This window comes from Panthera onca, chromosome A1 (genome assembly GCF_046562875.1).
Source record: "Panthera onca isolate mPanOnc1 chromosome A1, mPanOnc1 haplotype 2, whole genome shotgun sequence".
In the NCBI taxonomy this organism is placed as follows: Eukaryota; Metazoa; Chordata; class Mammalia; order Carnivora; family Felidae; genus Panthera; species Panthera onca.
Genome location: NC_138339.1, coordinates 205313630 through 205330006, shown reverse-complemented (window position 1 = coordinate 205330006; position 16377 = coordinate 205313630). Strand labels below are relative to the sequence as shown.

Here is a 16377-nt window from a genome sequence, read left to right as displayed (position 1 = left end):
AGAGTAGAGCCTTAATCTGATAGGATTAGTGTCCTTATATGAAGTGACATAACTGGGAGAGCTCACACTCTCTTTTTACCATGCGGGCACACAGCAAGAAGGCAGCTGTCTACAAGCCAGTAAGAGAGATCACTGGAAACCAAGGCTGCAGACCTTTATTTTGAAACTTCCAGGCTCCATAACTGTGAGGAAATAAATTTCTGTTCTTTAAGCCAGAGTCTGTGGTGTTTTGTTATGGCAGCCCAAGCAGACTAATAACAGAGCGTTATAAGAGGATCTAACCCAATCTCAGGAGTTCATAGAAGCCCCCACTAAGAGAAAACAAAATTTACTATGAGTTCTAAAGGATGAGTAAGAGTTAGCTAGTCAAAGGGAGAGGTGGTAGAGGGGCTGGGGGAAGGTATTGAGTGGAGATGGTTTCCGGGGGGGAAAAAGAAGAGCAGGTGCACACTGAGTAGACTATAAAGTGGGAAGGGCACAGGACATGAAAAGACTAGCAGGGGCAGAGTCACAATAGGTCTTTTTCATAAACTTTCATCAGAAGTTTGGATTTTATCCTGATATCCATAAGATGCTATAATATTCCTAAGATATTAAAATTTAATAATAACTGGAATCACTTGTTTTATGTAATTTGCAAATTATCTCGAACGAAATTTCCATTTTTACAGTTTTTCAAACATTTGCTCAGCACTACATGGTTAGCCTGCAGTGACATTTGTTTAATAAATGATGGGTTTAGGCCTTTTCTGAGGATATTATAATCCTCATCTTACCATCACAGTGTGCCCACGGTTCCAAGTCAGAGGGTTTTTTTAATGATCTGTTATTGACATGGTAAAAGAGCCTTTCTCTAAAGCAATCCATATATCTCTGCCCTAAAATTCAGGTTTACGTTCAGGTTGCCGCCTAAAACTGAGCCCTTGCAGACCAGCCAACACAGTGCTGGATTTGTGAAGATCAAGTTTAAACCATCCAGTCTGGCCTCCAGAACAATTCTGTGTATTCCTGCACCTTCTGCAAGCTGCTGATCCTTGGATGAGTATTACCACTACCGTTTTACATTTTTCATCCTTCCGGAAAACAATAGCTAAACATCAGAGCATGAAATAATGTTTTGTTCAGGGGTCTGCCAAGCATGTCAGGTCAAATTCTCCTTTTTTTTGGCCTTCAAATTGTTTTGTGAACTCCCATAATAGCATTGCATCACATTTGGTCTTCAGGAAAACAGACTTTGAAAACAAGAGTTGATGGACCCTGACAGCCAGTTTCTTAGGTGTATCCTTCCAGCCACCCAAGCATGCCAGATAGTTACACTTTGACTTCAGGAGCCCTGACCCGCCTCCAAAGTCCTCCCATAGCACTATAAACTCAACAGCTTTTGGGAGCCCACTGTTCGCTGGACGGACGTACCTTAGTCTCAGTATTTGGGGAAGATGGCTAGCTCTCAGAAATCTTTACGATACTTTTCTTACTGTCCATTTCTTGTGATGTGCATCTGGCGCACAAGGAAAAGCTCAGAGTGATAAAACTGAGCACTAGAGCTACAGAACGAATAATGCTGACTCCAACCTCAGGTTGACAAGGTGGGAAAACCCCCACCTTAACCTGGCACCATTACTCATTGCAGCTGACAACGAGAAGTCATTTGGAAAAAAGATGTTTCTGTGATCAATAATCTTGGAATATCCTATTCAGAAATATCAGGCTTGGAACTCATCAAGAGAATCTTCGTGAGAAAGCAAGGAGACTCCCCAATTGCTTCACAGATAGAGCTGTGTCATTCAACCCATCTGAAACTCTGGAGGAAAATCAGACAGTGCAGGTGGGAAGGACCAACTCACCCAGATTCTTTACCAGTCTTTGTGTAAGGATCTGTGGTTGCTTTGGCCAAGTCATTGGATCTATTTCACATAGAAATGATATTAAATGCATACCCTGCCAGAATAGCTATTATCATTTCTAATGCTGTATTCATTCTGCTAATATCCTTACAGGGTCTCCTCTTTCCTTCTGATGAGTTATCAGCCCTTCCACTGATGTGTGCAAGGAAGCAAAGCAGACAGGTTTAGGGTGGAGGAAGAAGCTGAACGGGTATTGAATTGCTAAAGAGGCAGAAACTACGGGAGCTCTGAGCTGGCATGACCCTTCAGAGTTTTCCCATATTAAGGCAGGGAGGCAGAGCTTTAGACTGAAATTGACATGGTATTGGGTGATGGCTGCTCCAGGAAAGGGTCATGACCTTAGGGAATGCAGCTCCATAGGCAGAGGGCAATCCCTGGGAGGGCTCAACTGTAAGACCTCAGCAGTGACACCCCCAGAATCTGGGGAACGAGTGTCTTGGACTAGAAGGGGGGAATGGATGGTGCCACACAGCATTCACCATACCCTCTCCAAAAATGTGAGGAGCAGCCCTTCCTAAATTCTGGTGGTGCGTTAGGGGACTGCTCCAACAGACTCCTGTTTCCACGCCTCCAAAAGTGTCTAAGGCAGGTGGCTTAGGCCAAGGGTCTTGTGATGTTCAGTTTGCAAAACCTAACGCAGTGCTTTGATAGGTTTAACTAGATTATGTGGGTTTCTTTTTAAAGAAAGGGAATTTCTAATACTAGCCTCTAATTTTTCTTGCTAGGTTTTAATTGCAAATGCACAGTATTTCAGCTACATTTGGGTCCGATCGATTTTTGTCCACCGTCCAAGAAGCCTTACAGCCATTGTTTCTAAGAGAAAATGTATATTGAGTTCCAAAAGCTCAAAAGAAGTCTTGGAACAGTGCCCAGGTGGGGCCGGCCACACAGGTAATGGCTGCAATGAGCATGTTACAATTGTCAAACCCTTCAAACACACATAGGGAGAGCATTACACCATTAAAAGCAGAAGTAGCCTTTTAACTGTGCCTAGTGCAAACTGACGCTGGAGGGCAAAATACTGTTCTCATCAATTTGTTTCCAACAAATAAATCCAGTATCACACACTCCAAAACAAGGTAGGCTGTTTCCACAGATCACACATTTTAATGGAATCACACTTCATTTCTGGAACAAGCACATCTTGTCCAGGCGGCTCAGCTGTCATTACAAGCAGGATCTGGTCACCGCTCCTTCTATCCCTAGCATTATCCCTGTTTTACTGGGGAGGAAACTGGCAAGAGGCTTGGGAGTGACTTAGCCCCAAACGAGAGGTCAAGTCTGCAGCAGGCAGCTCATGAATTCAAGGCCTTCCCGAGCCTCCAGGCGGGTTTGGCTTCCTACCTCCGCCTGGACTCTCTCCCGGCTGAGAGGCCTGAAATGTCCCTGTAACTCTCCTTGGCTCTTTTACCTGTGAAACAGGCTGGAAACAGCCATTCCCAGGAAGAGTCAGTGTTCGTTCACTAATCAAAGAAGAAAAACCCGTCCTCAAGGGGGACACAGAATTGAGCACCGTTTCTGAGGAGTGTCTTATTTTCCTCCTCAGAGGGGTGGGTCAGAATTCTGAGGTTTCAGGCCCTTTGGTTCCTCTGACAGCAACGTTAATAATCACACCAGTTTTCCCCTGGCATGGTGGCACCACCGAGTAAAGCCCAGTGTAGGAGATGTGCCCAGTGCAATAACGCCAGTTAAATAAGTACCGTTCATTGCTTCCCCACAGTCAAGGAGTTTAAAATCCTGTCAATTCATCCCACGTGAGGGAGATTATGTGATTTACATGTTAAAGTGCCCCTGTGGTTTGATTTGCATAGCAAAGACTTTGGGGGCACGGAAACAAAGGATCAGTGTGCATGACAAGAGTGCTATTAGCATAGAGCATTCCGATTTTCAGACAGCCCAGCCTGGCAAACAATCCGGCACCTTCACCACACCCCTTGAGTTTATAGGATTTGACAATTTCTCAACGACAATAAGGAAAGGGGTTAGGGAGTTGGGGTGTGGAAAGAGGTTTACTAGAAAGGCTGTCTTCCTAAGCACAATAATTAGTCTTTCCCTAAAGGGCTCCCCTTCTCCCATCACCTTCCCACCTGCCCCCCTCTGATATTCATTACAAGGAAGAAATATGATGCCTAATAATAGTGGCAGAGATCAGCCACAACCATTTTGAACGCCGGATAACACAGCCAGTAGCTCTACCCTCATCAGCACAAAAGCATGCACGCGCGCACACACACACACACCCTGAAATGTATTTATTTGTATCTTTGTTTCTTCATTTATTTCTGTACTATTGACCGAGCAGTACCTAATGTAAAGAACACTGGTTAGGAAGTTCAGGGCTTGGCTTTAAGTCCTGACTTTACCACATTCGTTATCTGGACAAGTCACCTAATTCCTTCCTCTACAACTCAATTTTCTCCTAAAATGGAAGATGGACCAGAAAAGCTCTAAGATCCCTTCCAGCACTAGCATAAGAGAGGCAATCCAGTGCACAGTTTCGTTAGACAACCTGAACCACAGGAACTGGGGGCCAAAGCCAAAATGAGTGCCCCAGAAATCCCACCTTAAAGTTGTCAACTGTCACTTCAAGAGTTTGTCACTTACCTGCCCCCAGCAAGTCTCTCAGTCTGAAAAGAAGATCAACAAATGTGTCTTGAGCTGTTGGGAGACTGAATATACTGCTCTAAGTGAAAAGCATTTTGCAAATTATATATGCAATACACTGTTACTATGTGTTAACTCCAATGAGACTGAAAACCCAAATATACTAATGGTAGGGAAAAATCTTATAAGATGGCTGACAGGACTGATAGGGAATTGCCAGTCCCTGACTAAAAACTCCCCTTCCGGGTTCTTGTTCCTACCCCGCTTGCCAAGCCCGCCAAATTACTACTAATACGGAATGCGGAAGTAACAGACTATAAAGTGTTCCCTCTGCTTGCGCCCGGGACTCAGATCTCTGGAGAGTAATCTCTGAGCCCGCCCTCCTGCCTTCATATCGCAGGTGCCGCTCGGTTCTTCCGCCGGGTGATCCAGGCCAGGTTCCGTAACACTAACATCAGGATGTTGTGAAATAGTCCTTTAAACCTATTGGTTTTCGGGTGGAGGATCGAGGGGTGGGGCAGGGAGTGATTCTGCGCCCCCTAAGATATTTGGCAATGTCTGGAGATATTTTTTGATAGCTACAACTGGGAGCAGCGGAGAAATGCTGCTGGCATCTACAGGAGAGTGGTCAGGGGTGCTGCTAAATGTTCTGGAAGGCAGGACAAGTCTTAGGCAATAAACAATTATCCTGCTAGGGGCGCCTGGGCAGCTCAGTTAAGTGGCCGATCTCGGTGCAGGTCATGACCTCATGATCTGTGAGTTCAAGCCCCGCCTGCGCTCTGTGCTGACAGCTCAGAGCCTGGAGCCTGCTTTGGATTCTGTGTCTCTCCCCCGCTCCCCGCCCCTCCCCAACTCGTGCTCTGACTCTCAAAAATAAATAGATGTTAAGAAAAATTAAAAAAAAAAAGAATTATCCTGCTCAATTGTAAGCCTAATACTCAAATATCATCCTAAACAATAGCTGTCTGTTTTCCCAGGGAAGAAAACAGGTCTAGTCGGTATGAACAAACCATATTTAGATACCATGAATACCTAGACTATGGCCCTGTGACAAAGCCCCAGACAAAAACAGGTTCCCTCTGAGATTTCATCATCAAGCTCTTGGCCACAGGGACTTGGATGGAGGCTGTCCTGTAACCCAAAAGCCCCATAAATAGAAGTGCAGAAAGATTATAAGCACGCTAATAACTCTACAAAATGTGTGCTCTCTTTTTTATTTGGGGTGGAGGGAAGAAAATCAAATCTCCAAAACACAGTTGTTGTGTATAATTAAGTAATGGGAGTCAGGGAAAGAATGTATGAAGAATACATGATGCATCATTTATACTGAGGGCTGAACTCATTGATTCTGCATGTGTTTCATTTCCATGCACTTAAGTACACAGTTCATTCTCTCTAGAAATCTACTGATCTAAAGATCTGCTCTGAACATACGATGTAAAGGAATAAAATATCTGCTGTAATTGACATTCTTTTTAGTTACACTTTTTAAAAAAAAATGTTTACTTTTGAAAGAGGGGCAGAAAGAGAGGGGGACAGAGAATCTGAAGTGAGCTCCTTACTGATAGTAGAGAGCCTGAGGTGGGGATCAAATGCACAGAGCCACGAGATCATGACCTGAGCCCAAGTTGGACACTCAACCCACTACGCCACCCAGGCTCCCCCCTCTTGTTAGTTTTTTTTTTTTTTTTTAAGGCATTTAATCACTAGCTAGGTGTTACAGACTTTGAAGCATGAACAGTTCTACTGGGTATCTGTTGAGCATTCTGGAATGCTTCTTCTTACTACCCAGGCTGAACAGAGAACGTGATTCTGTAAGATCTTCAATGGGTTCATACTTTCATTCTCCAACATCTCCAAACTTAGATGGAGAAAAATAAATTATGAAACGCAAAACTCTTATTTCACATTTAAATGCCAACGTTTTGGTTTCAAAACAAAAAATAACTGTAAATGCATTTCTGTTATTTCCCATCATGTACCCATAAAGAGGGTGTTACAATAAATGGGGAAACAAAATTGTAAGGAATAAGAAAGCTTTGAGGGTAGGATTAGAACTCAAAATCTTTAAGTTGTTTAAACTCATGCCAACAATTCTGTAAATGCAAGTTACCTTCTCTATACTTTGTCCTTCAACTCGACAGCCTCCTGTTCCATGTTATGCCAATGTGTTCTCTAAACGGCTTTTTGAATAACAGTGACTTGGGAAGCAAAAGTATTGCTACACTGGACCATTTCGTCTTGACTTGTCTTGTTCAAACCAGATTTCAGGCCTTGAGCCTGGTGTTAAGGTCTCTGAATCCTGACACCTCTGACCTGAGCTGACAGTTCTTTCCTTTACCCTCCTGAAATGTTAGTGGGGCACTGGCACTGACTCTCTCCACTGAGATAAGAGCCTGGCAGTGAAATAGCATAGTAGAGGTGAGACCCTTGTAAAACACAGAGCAAAGGCATAATAGTTTTAAGGTGAACCAAGGTCACTGCTCCTGAGAGCTCAGTGAAAAGGCATTGACAACACCTTCGGAAACCCTGGTTTTGTAGTGCATTGGTAATTGTAGTGTCTTTGAGAGGAAGTAGCTGTTTAAGGTATATGCAGATAACATTCCAGATTTTTCCTGTGCCTGAGTATAAACTTGGCACTTTTTAAAATGGCATAAAATCTGTCAAGTCACCCCGGTGCCATTTTTGAAATTACTACTACAATGAACTAAGTGGTGCCTCTCAGGATTTACCCCATGTTCAAAAACTGTTCATATAATTAAAGGATAAAGCCATTTGATAAAACCCTAAGAATAATTTAGGTCCTAGAAGAATCCAACTATTTTGGGCCTGCTTTTGTCCATGTACTTCCCCTAGGACCTAAGTGAACTCTGAAATTTTCTAATTAACAGTTTATTGTACGAAATTCTTACAAGGTATTATTCTCTTTCCATCCCTGAACATGCACACACACACATACACATTTCCTTTGTAGAGTTCACTTTTGAGGTTTCTGATGAAGGACAATCCCAGTTTCAGAAGGGGCTTTCTGGTCTGAGGCAGAGAGAGAGGAATGCAAAGGTGAACAGATCAGGAGGTGCTGTCTCAGAACCTATGGATTATTTTCATTTAGGATAGGTAGAGACAGAAATAACTAAAGGCAGAAGGAAGGAGGGTTTATTTTCTACAGACTTGTATATGTTTAAACTTGAGGAGAAATTCTCAGCAGTGCCTGGATTGGTTGATCTTAAAGAAGTGGCCAAGGAACTTTCCCTGAGAAAACAGTAGTTATCCCGGCTAGGATTACCTGAAGTGGGTGGCATTGTTTGCATTCTGGGAAGGAAGAGCCTCAAAGCCAAGCTCCTGGGATATCCATTTCCTAGAATGACAAAGAGCTAAAGGGGAAAACGTCATCAGAGAAAAAAACAGTGCTTATTCAAAAATATTTCCAGAGGCCATGCATGCTCCAAGGAGTATAGACTAAACATTTTTTTCTTTCACATAAAGAGGAAATTGAGCCAGTCACACTGTTGGAAGAGCTGTGTGACAAAGGAAACTCACTAGGATGTGAGCAAGTACAGCGGTCACCCTCATCAGAGGTTTCAGTTCCCCGCGAGGACCTTGACCCGGAAGCAGATGATCCTCCCTTTACATAGCGTCAGAAGGTCAATAGTAGTGTAATGCTATGTCGGTCACAGTGCCTATGTCATTCCCCTCGCTTCATCTCATCACGTAGGCATTTTTATCATTTCACATCATCACAAGAAGGGTGAGTACAGTGCAGTAAGATATTTTGATCGAGAGGCCGTATTCACATGGCTTTTATTACAGTAATTTTTATGATTGTTCTGTTTTCTTATTAGTTATTGTTGTTAATCTCTTACGTGCCTAATTTGTAAATTAAACATTATCAGAGGTATGTATAGGAAAAAACATAGTACATATAGGATTGAGTACTATCGGCGGTTTCAGGCTGGAGGTCTTCGAACGTATCCCCCACGGATAAGGAGGGAAAGCAGGACTTACAATATCCTCTGGCATAGTTTGTGATCTCTGTCAGAAAGTGAGGAGTTTGGGGAAAAGTGATGCAGCAAACATTCCGATGGTGTTTATCTCAGGACAGAAGAAAACAATGTGTCTGAGACCAGAGCGTCCGGGAATACACTGCCTCACCCTTACTTGGGTTTTACGTTGAAAATGATAAGCAACATGCCATTGGACACAAAAGCACTTTAAAATAGAATTAAGCGAACTTAATAAACATAAAAAGGTAAGATGGTATATCATTATTTCAGTTCCCTTTGCTAGTAACTTATCCAATATGGTTCTCTTTGTTCCTCAAACCTATGACTTCCCCATGGATCAAAACAAAGTCTTCTTAAAAAAAAAAAAAGAAAAAAAACCCTAAAACATTTGTTTAAACATAAAAATTCTGATATATGCTTGTTTAGTTGACTCAGTCCCCATCCTGATATTAAGTCTATGTTACACTTACACTCCCCTAGTGAAATGTTTGAGATAAACAATGGTTAATAAATTTTTCAAGCTTATCTGAGAATAGTCACCCTTTTCCCTCTGTCATTTCACTTACTGCATTTTTCCACGTAAGGAACACCATATCTGAACAATCCATTCTAAAAATAAACAAAGCTCTGTGGGTGGCTGATCTGAGATTGTGCCTGAGATTTATCTTCCTATCAGCCCTAATCTGTGTTGCCTTCCAGTAGCATTTCTTCCCCAGCCTCGAATGGAAGGCACTCACCTAGGAAACGACAATCTATCTTTCAATTTTCCCAGAAGGTTTTTTCTCAACATGAATGTTTCCATGAGTTGTTTGTATCCCGTTGACCATAACCCTATTACATTGACTGGGAACAGATGTTGGTATGTTGTGAGAAACTAATATTCATCTCAAAAATTTCATTTAGATCATTGTACATGAACACCTAGAGATAAATGCAGGGCTAAGGTAATAGAATACAAGAACATGAAAAAAAAATTCAGAAGTAGCTTATTCTTGCTATGCATTTTATCTTCTGGAAGTAGAAGCAGCACACTTTGCCAAAAATTGATTGGGAATTAATTAGAAAATTCTCTGACCTAAATCAAATGATAAATTATGTGAAAATAGAATTTTTTCTACACTGCAAAATTGTACTTTCCTGGTGATATCTGTTTTATTATGTAGTGTTATATACATTTTTAATGATATTCTATACTAATCAATAGCATTTATTTTATATACATGTTTAGTTCAATTTTACTTATAAGGACACTTAGGATTCCAAACATTCAGTTCTATGTAAAATTCTCATCTTCATGTGCTGCCCAGCAGTGACTGACAATGTTAAATCTTTTCAGAAGTTAAACAAATAATGGTGAATTTTTTAGTTATGATTAAAGTGAATGGGAGTACCTAATACATATTGACCAACACAGGGAAATTTTTGGAAGGTTCAGTAACAAGTGCTGTGCTACCAGACTGTGGTCTTAGACATCTACCAAAGGACATTCATTATTCAAAGCCAGGAAAGATTAATAAGGCCACAAAAGGAACAGCGTGTGACCATTACTCAAAAAGGATATTTGAATTTAAGTACCAAAAACTTGAATAGGACATCTGACAAGGGAAATTTTAAAGCAAGCTTTAGGATGAGAAAAATCCTAAGGAGAGGCCAAAGATTAATACTGGCCAACCTGGGTGGGAGTCATTTTTTCTACCTCAGAGATTCATATTTCAAACTCATCATTGGTAAGACTCCAGTTCATTTACCCCATCACTGTCCTGACTTTTGAGCTATTAAAAAGAGATTTTGAAACTTGGAATAAGTGAAAAAGCATCAAAGAAAAGCTCAGAATCTCTTAGTAGGATTGTTTCAATTTAGCCATGCTGTTATCAGTATGGGGTAGTGATAACTCAAATAAAGACTGAAGGTGTTTTTCCTCACCTGCACTTTATAGGGGCCTAACTGGTAAAAATACTCATGAAGAACATAAGCATCAGAGCCATACTTAAGTGGCAGAGAATTATGTCATAGAAATTAATTTTTTAGAATTATATCGTAGAAGGGACCTGAGGTATCTGATAAAACTCCCTTATTTTACAGGTGAAAAAAATCAAATTTGGAGAAGCTGACTTATTTTCTAAGTATACGTAGCAAGTCTGTGGGAGGCTGTTAAGATTGAGGGTGAAGGGCTCGGGAATTGTACTGCTTGGTGGGCATCCTAGCTTCATCACTTGGTGGTCATGTGACTAAATCACGTTCTTGGTTTTGGTTTCAATCTCTTCATCCGTAAAACTAACATGATAATAGGGTAGAAGCCCTCTTATTCAATGCAATAAAGACAAGTGTATCAAAATGTCAGTATAAGCAGTGATTCACTATAAATATAAACACTAAATTATGTATTTAACCTCACATTTGTATGTGTATGTATTTATTTAATCTAATATATGAATGCAAACCTAATATATATTATATTAATAAAAATCATATTTTATGAATATATTTGTAAATATAATATATTTTTTATATTTTAATATGTTGTATATTTTATTATTATATATTATATATACTATATGTGTATGTGTATTCATTTACTCACTTCCATGTAGGACCAAGGTCTTTTCTTTGAGTATGGACCCTCTGATTGGGTTTCTAGTCATCCATAAAGCTTTCATTCCTTTAAAGGAGAGCAAAAATTTTAAAGATATTTATGAGTCAATCTAAGCACAGGGTTCTTCTAGATTTTTACAGTTTCCAAATTTGTATTGGTCATCTCACCTATACCTAACTCAACAGCCTTTTTAAAAACACATCATATTGATTGAATCCTTCCAGTGCATTCAACTTCATTGTCAAAAAAAAATAACCTTTCGTCAATTGAGATTCTTATTTCATTGAATTGTGTTGTATTTAATGAAAATGTGCAAGTGCATTAACAGGTGCGACTGTTAGAGTCAGATGTGGTTCCATACACCACTGACTCTTGATAACGTACACCTCAAGTTGAGGGAGCAATGGTGATCAGCTTCCTGGAGACGGGGGTACCCTGGAACTGTTGATGTGCCATCAGTGTGGCAGTGTGCTTTACAGACAGAATGCAGAAAGCCAAGTAGTCGTTTAAATGCAGGTTGTTAAGGAAGCTTTTACTGAAAGCTCACTGAACAGTGGCAACACACGTTAGCTATTAATATACAAGTTTAGAACTCGTTTTTCCTGACTTCTTGTCAGGAGATAGATTCCCGTATGTAGATTTTTTTTTCTTCTACATATTTTTTTCCCCATTAACATTCAAAATTCACTTTTACTCTCTATTTGGCTGCACTAATAAAAAGTAGCAGTGGAATAAGTGTTTGTTGCAACAGTAAAGACTGGTGATCAATTCTAGAGTTATGCTAAATATACTCCCAATGATATAAGACAATTATTTTTATGTTTTTAATAGCTGGCTTCTACTTTTCTCACTATTAAGATGCATACAGTTTAAACATCAAATGGTGGACAACACTGATTCTAATATGCACTTTTTTTTCATTTTAATATCTTTGAAATCTGGATGCCTTCGTACTGTCGGTGACATCTAATAATTACAGGGGACCAGGTGGCAGTCATAACACAGTGACACTGCCTGCATATTTACACTCCTTAAAAGTACCAACATCAAAATTCAAAAGTGACAGCAACTTGGAAGAGAATCACAGAATCAGTAGATCAGTCTTTTGAGGAATGCTGCATCACCAGTGATCTCAATGGCATAAAGAACACTATTGCATGGAAAAATACAACTACCAACAACCTGAATTAAAGTAATTCAAAAGAACTTGAAATTTTAGGAATACTTTATCCAATGTCACTTAACATTTTGTTGGTCATGTATGCAAATGAGTGATATATGATCATGTACGATGCATTATCAGTATGATTAAAAATATTATGTCAAATAAATATACAAGAGCTTTTTCATTAATATTGTGCAAAGGTGATTTCTGACAATGCTGGCGTAACTGGTAGCAAAGGTAGCACTCCCATCATAAACAAGCATAACACTGGGACAAACATATGAGACAACTGCGTTCAGGCATTGGACCACAGCAGTGTGCAGCTGGGATCCCTGAGAAAAAGAACACACTATGCATGTCTTATGATGACTCCGCTGTCCGATTGGGAACACATTTTTTGACTACAGTGCAGTGAGCTGGAGTCCAAGCTGCTCACAGCAGTTCATCTGAGCTGGAAAGACAGAGATAGGGTTGGGGCAGCGGAAGCTGTTGAAATCGACAGGGCCGAGACCCCAGAGGTGGATGCTGCACAGACAGAGGGCTCCACAGGGCTGAGATGGGCTTTCTCATGAGTCCTTGACCACTAGGTATCATTATGAAAAATCTGAATCTTGACCCCTGTCTCACACCATAAACACAAATTTATTTGATAGCAATCATACCTAAATTTAAAAGTGAAAACAATAAATCTCTTAGAAGAACATATAAAAGAAAATCTTTGTAAACTTGATTGGCAGAGATTTCTTAAACAGCACACAAAAAGCACTAATGATAAAAAGAAAATTGATAAATTGGACTTCATCAAAATTAAAAATCTCTGCCAGGGCTGGGATTAGGGCGAGGCAAGCAAAGCCAAAGCATGCAAGTTCAGAGTCAGATTCTGTCTTTATTTAAAAGTTTGATATTTTGTCCACTGTGATTTTTAATATTAATGCAGATGTTTAAAATAATGGATTAAAGTATTATTTATCTAGGGGCGCCTGGGTGGCTCAGTCGGTTAAGCGTCCAACTTCAGCTCAGGTCAGGATCTCACGGTCCGTGAGTTCGAGCCCCGCGTTGGGCTCTGGGCTGATGGCTCAGAGCCTGGAGCTTGCTTCCGATTCTGTGTCTCCCTCTCTCTCTGCCCCTGCCCCGTTCATGCTCTGTCTCTCTCTGTCTCAAAAATAAATAAACGTTAAAAATTTAAAAAAATAAATAAATAAAAGTATTATTTATCTTGATTACTCAGTTTTGGGGCATTGCTCTAAATTTTGTGCTTAAGGCAAATGCTTAACTTTCCTCACCCTGTCCTGGCCCTGATCCTTCCTAAATTCTGAGCTGTGTATCCTGAAGTCAGTGGGACCTACACGCCCTGTTTTTGTTCTCCCTCCCTGCTCTTAGCCTGAAAACTCTTTCCAGTCAGTAAACTGGGACAATTATAGAAAACACCTCATTTGTTTTCCTTCTCTCAGGAATCACTCTCATGTTCTGGGTGTGGTCGAATGCTTGACTCTCATTGTTTCATATATCTTATCCAGTAATCTAGTTGTTTAAGGAGGGAGGGCAATTAAGGTCCCTACAATCCATTATTGCTGGAAGCACCAGTACTTGCAAGAGTTTTGCAGTGTATTTTTGTCTATAGCATTTGTACCTTTACAGTTCAGTGACCGTGGCAAGCTCCTCACTCTACCCCAATTTTTACTGGTTTGGAAGAAGTTCATCAAAATTTTTCTAAAATTATTATAATTTTAAATCTATGTTAACTTTTGACAATGGTCTGGTGTCCATTTATTTTAGCACACTGATGTATTTTTAAAGTCTAAAAATATTTGGTCATTACTTGTAAGAATGCTATGGGAAGTACACTGAAGTCATATACAAAGTACAAGTGTGTGTCACATGACTAACGACTCATGATGAAAGATACTGGGAATTGATGGGTTCCTTGAATGACAAAAAATTGTTTCCATCTCCTTGGTTTGTAGAGGTATATTCTGTTTGCATGAGGGATGCTAGACATATGGAGAACTTTTAAGAGATTTAGTTTACTTTTCTCTGTTGCTACATGAACTTTAAAAGACGTTTTATGTTTACTTCCCAGTTCATGTATAAGGTACATGTTCTGGAAGCCTGGACTCGACTCGGAGATGGAAGGTCAATTGCTCTCAGACTGTGCATCACTAGTCTAGATGACTAGAAGACGGGGTGGGAGGGACGCTTGGGTGGCTCAGTTGCTTGAGTATCCCACTTCAGCTCAGGTCATGGTCTCACAGTTTGTGAGTTTGAGCCCCACGTCGGGCTCTGTGTTGACAGTTCAGAGCCTGGAGCCTGATTCAGATTCTGTGTCTCATTCTCTCTCTGCCCCTCCCCTACTTGTTCTCGGTCTCTCTATTTACAAAATAAATAAATGTTAAAAAAAAAAATTAGAAGAGGGGGTGGGAATGATGAAGAGGAAGAATGAAAATTCACGTTCATGGCTATGGGGTAGAGACCAGAGAAGCCAGCCACAGGTAGAGGGTCTAGAGTAAACAGCAGGAGGACAGAGGCGGTGGCTGTGTATGAGAGTGGATAGAATACCTCTGCATTAGTGGGCACTTACTTTGTCCAGAGGGACGGATCATTTTCATTCTGTTGTGATCAGCCACATGCACTTCCTAGGAGAGCAAGGTAATTGTATAACAAAAAATAATGAGTATTCATAAACTATCTCCCTAGAGGCATAAGACATTATTTAGATTAGTTTAGATTAAAAAAATTATCTACTTCTTTCCCCTATGACCAAACATAGAACAAGTGTTAGCATCTTCTAGCATTGCTGCAACATGTGTTTATTGCAACATGGGTGTGAAAGAAAGTGCCGTGAGGCAAGGTATAAGAGGCCCATTCATTCTTAAAATGATTCTATGTTCTCTTCTCCCTGATGAGGCTGCCAGTCATCTGCCGATTGTGATGTATTTTACGATATGGACAGAGGAAGCTAGACAAAGATCACCAATTAATTTCCTTCCCAACAAATGACAAAATAGATCGTGAAGCAGAATCGCTTAAGCTAGTGACCACTGGGTCTTCACTTATACCACAAAGGCTAGTCTCCCCTCTCTGACAACTGCTTTAAACTTGGAACGAACTCAGCACTTCTGCCCCTGTCTATGCCAGCTGTCTATGCCAGATCTGTAAACAGAGGGTTTCATGGTGGAATGTGGACTTCAGAAAAGACTGCAGAGCTTCTGATACAAGCCTCCCAACTTACAGATGAGTTAACTGAGGCCCATAGAAGCTATATGACTTGCACAGAATCAGCATTAGTCAAAGATATGTTACTCACACATTTATTCAGTTATTATAGTCAGTGACACCTTTCTTACTGGCCTTATCCTGACTACACAGTTTAAGGATAAGTCTGTTTTTACCCAAATGGTGAAACTCGCCTGCAAATACGTGTTTAGGTTTCTTTACAACCAAATTTTAATTAATAAACAAATTGAATAAGAAAAAAAAATCAAGGAAAGAGCAGGTAATAATTACATTAACAAACACTTGAATATTTATAACAAATAAGGCCCTGAACTAAGTTCTGAGGAGGCTACTGGGGAAAATGCAAAGATGTTTAAGACAATCTCCAGAATCGGCTATATATTGTTGACCAAATAAAACAAAACGAAAGTGAAATTGAGCAGATTAAGACAACAATTTATTGTATTTCGGGATCTTGTGGGCAGACTGGGCATTCCTTGGGCTGGACTCTCTGGCTGCAGTAAGCTGGGGCTGGGCTGGTGCCAGATGCTCTGAAGGTTAGGAGCTTAAGTGGGGATGTCTGCTGTGACAGAGATGACCAGCCCTCTCTCCAGTCTGACTTTCACCCCAGGCTTCTTCACACGATGGCAGAAGTGTTGCAGGGAAACAAAACCTGCAAGTCCTCTTGAGACTCTCACAGCATCAATTCCATCATATTCTTTTGGACAACAAGTGTCAAAGACCAGCCCAGATGCAAGTGATAGAGAAAAAGCAGCTTCATCACCTCATGGGAAGAACTGTGAAGAGTTTGTGATTATTTTGAACCCATTGCTTGCCCATATCTCAGGAACTTAGAATCTACTTGCAGAAAGTCCTCGTTAGTACAAATAACCA

At 40.5% G+C, this 16377-nt stretch overlaps 1 protein-coding gene across 6 annotated transcripts in view; it reads right to left on the bottom strand.

Moving 5' to 3' along the window:
• LOC132682007 (uncharacterized) overlaps positions 1 to 5352 on the bottom strand; it is a 157283-nt gene extending 151931 nt beyond the window's left edge. For 5 of the 6 annotated variants that reach the window (XR_013550091.2, XR_009611391.3, XR_013550094.2 and 2 more), the window contains exon 1: positions 4509 to 5352. The gene's annotated coding sequence lies outside the window, so the exon portion shown is untranslated. The remainder of the gene's footprint in view (positions 1 to 4508) is intronic. The other variant, XR_013550084.2, reaches the window with a different exon arrangement.
• Positions 5353 to 16377: the final 11025 nt, after the last annotated feature.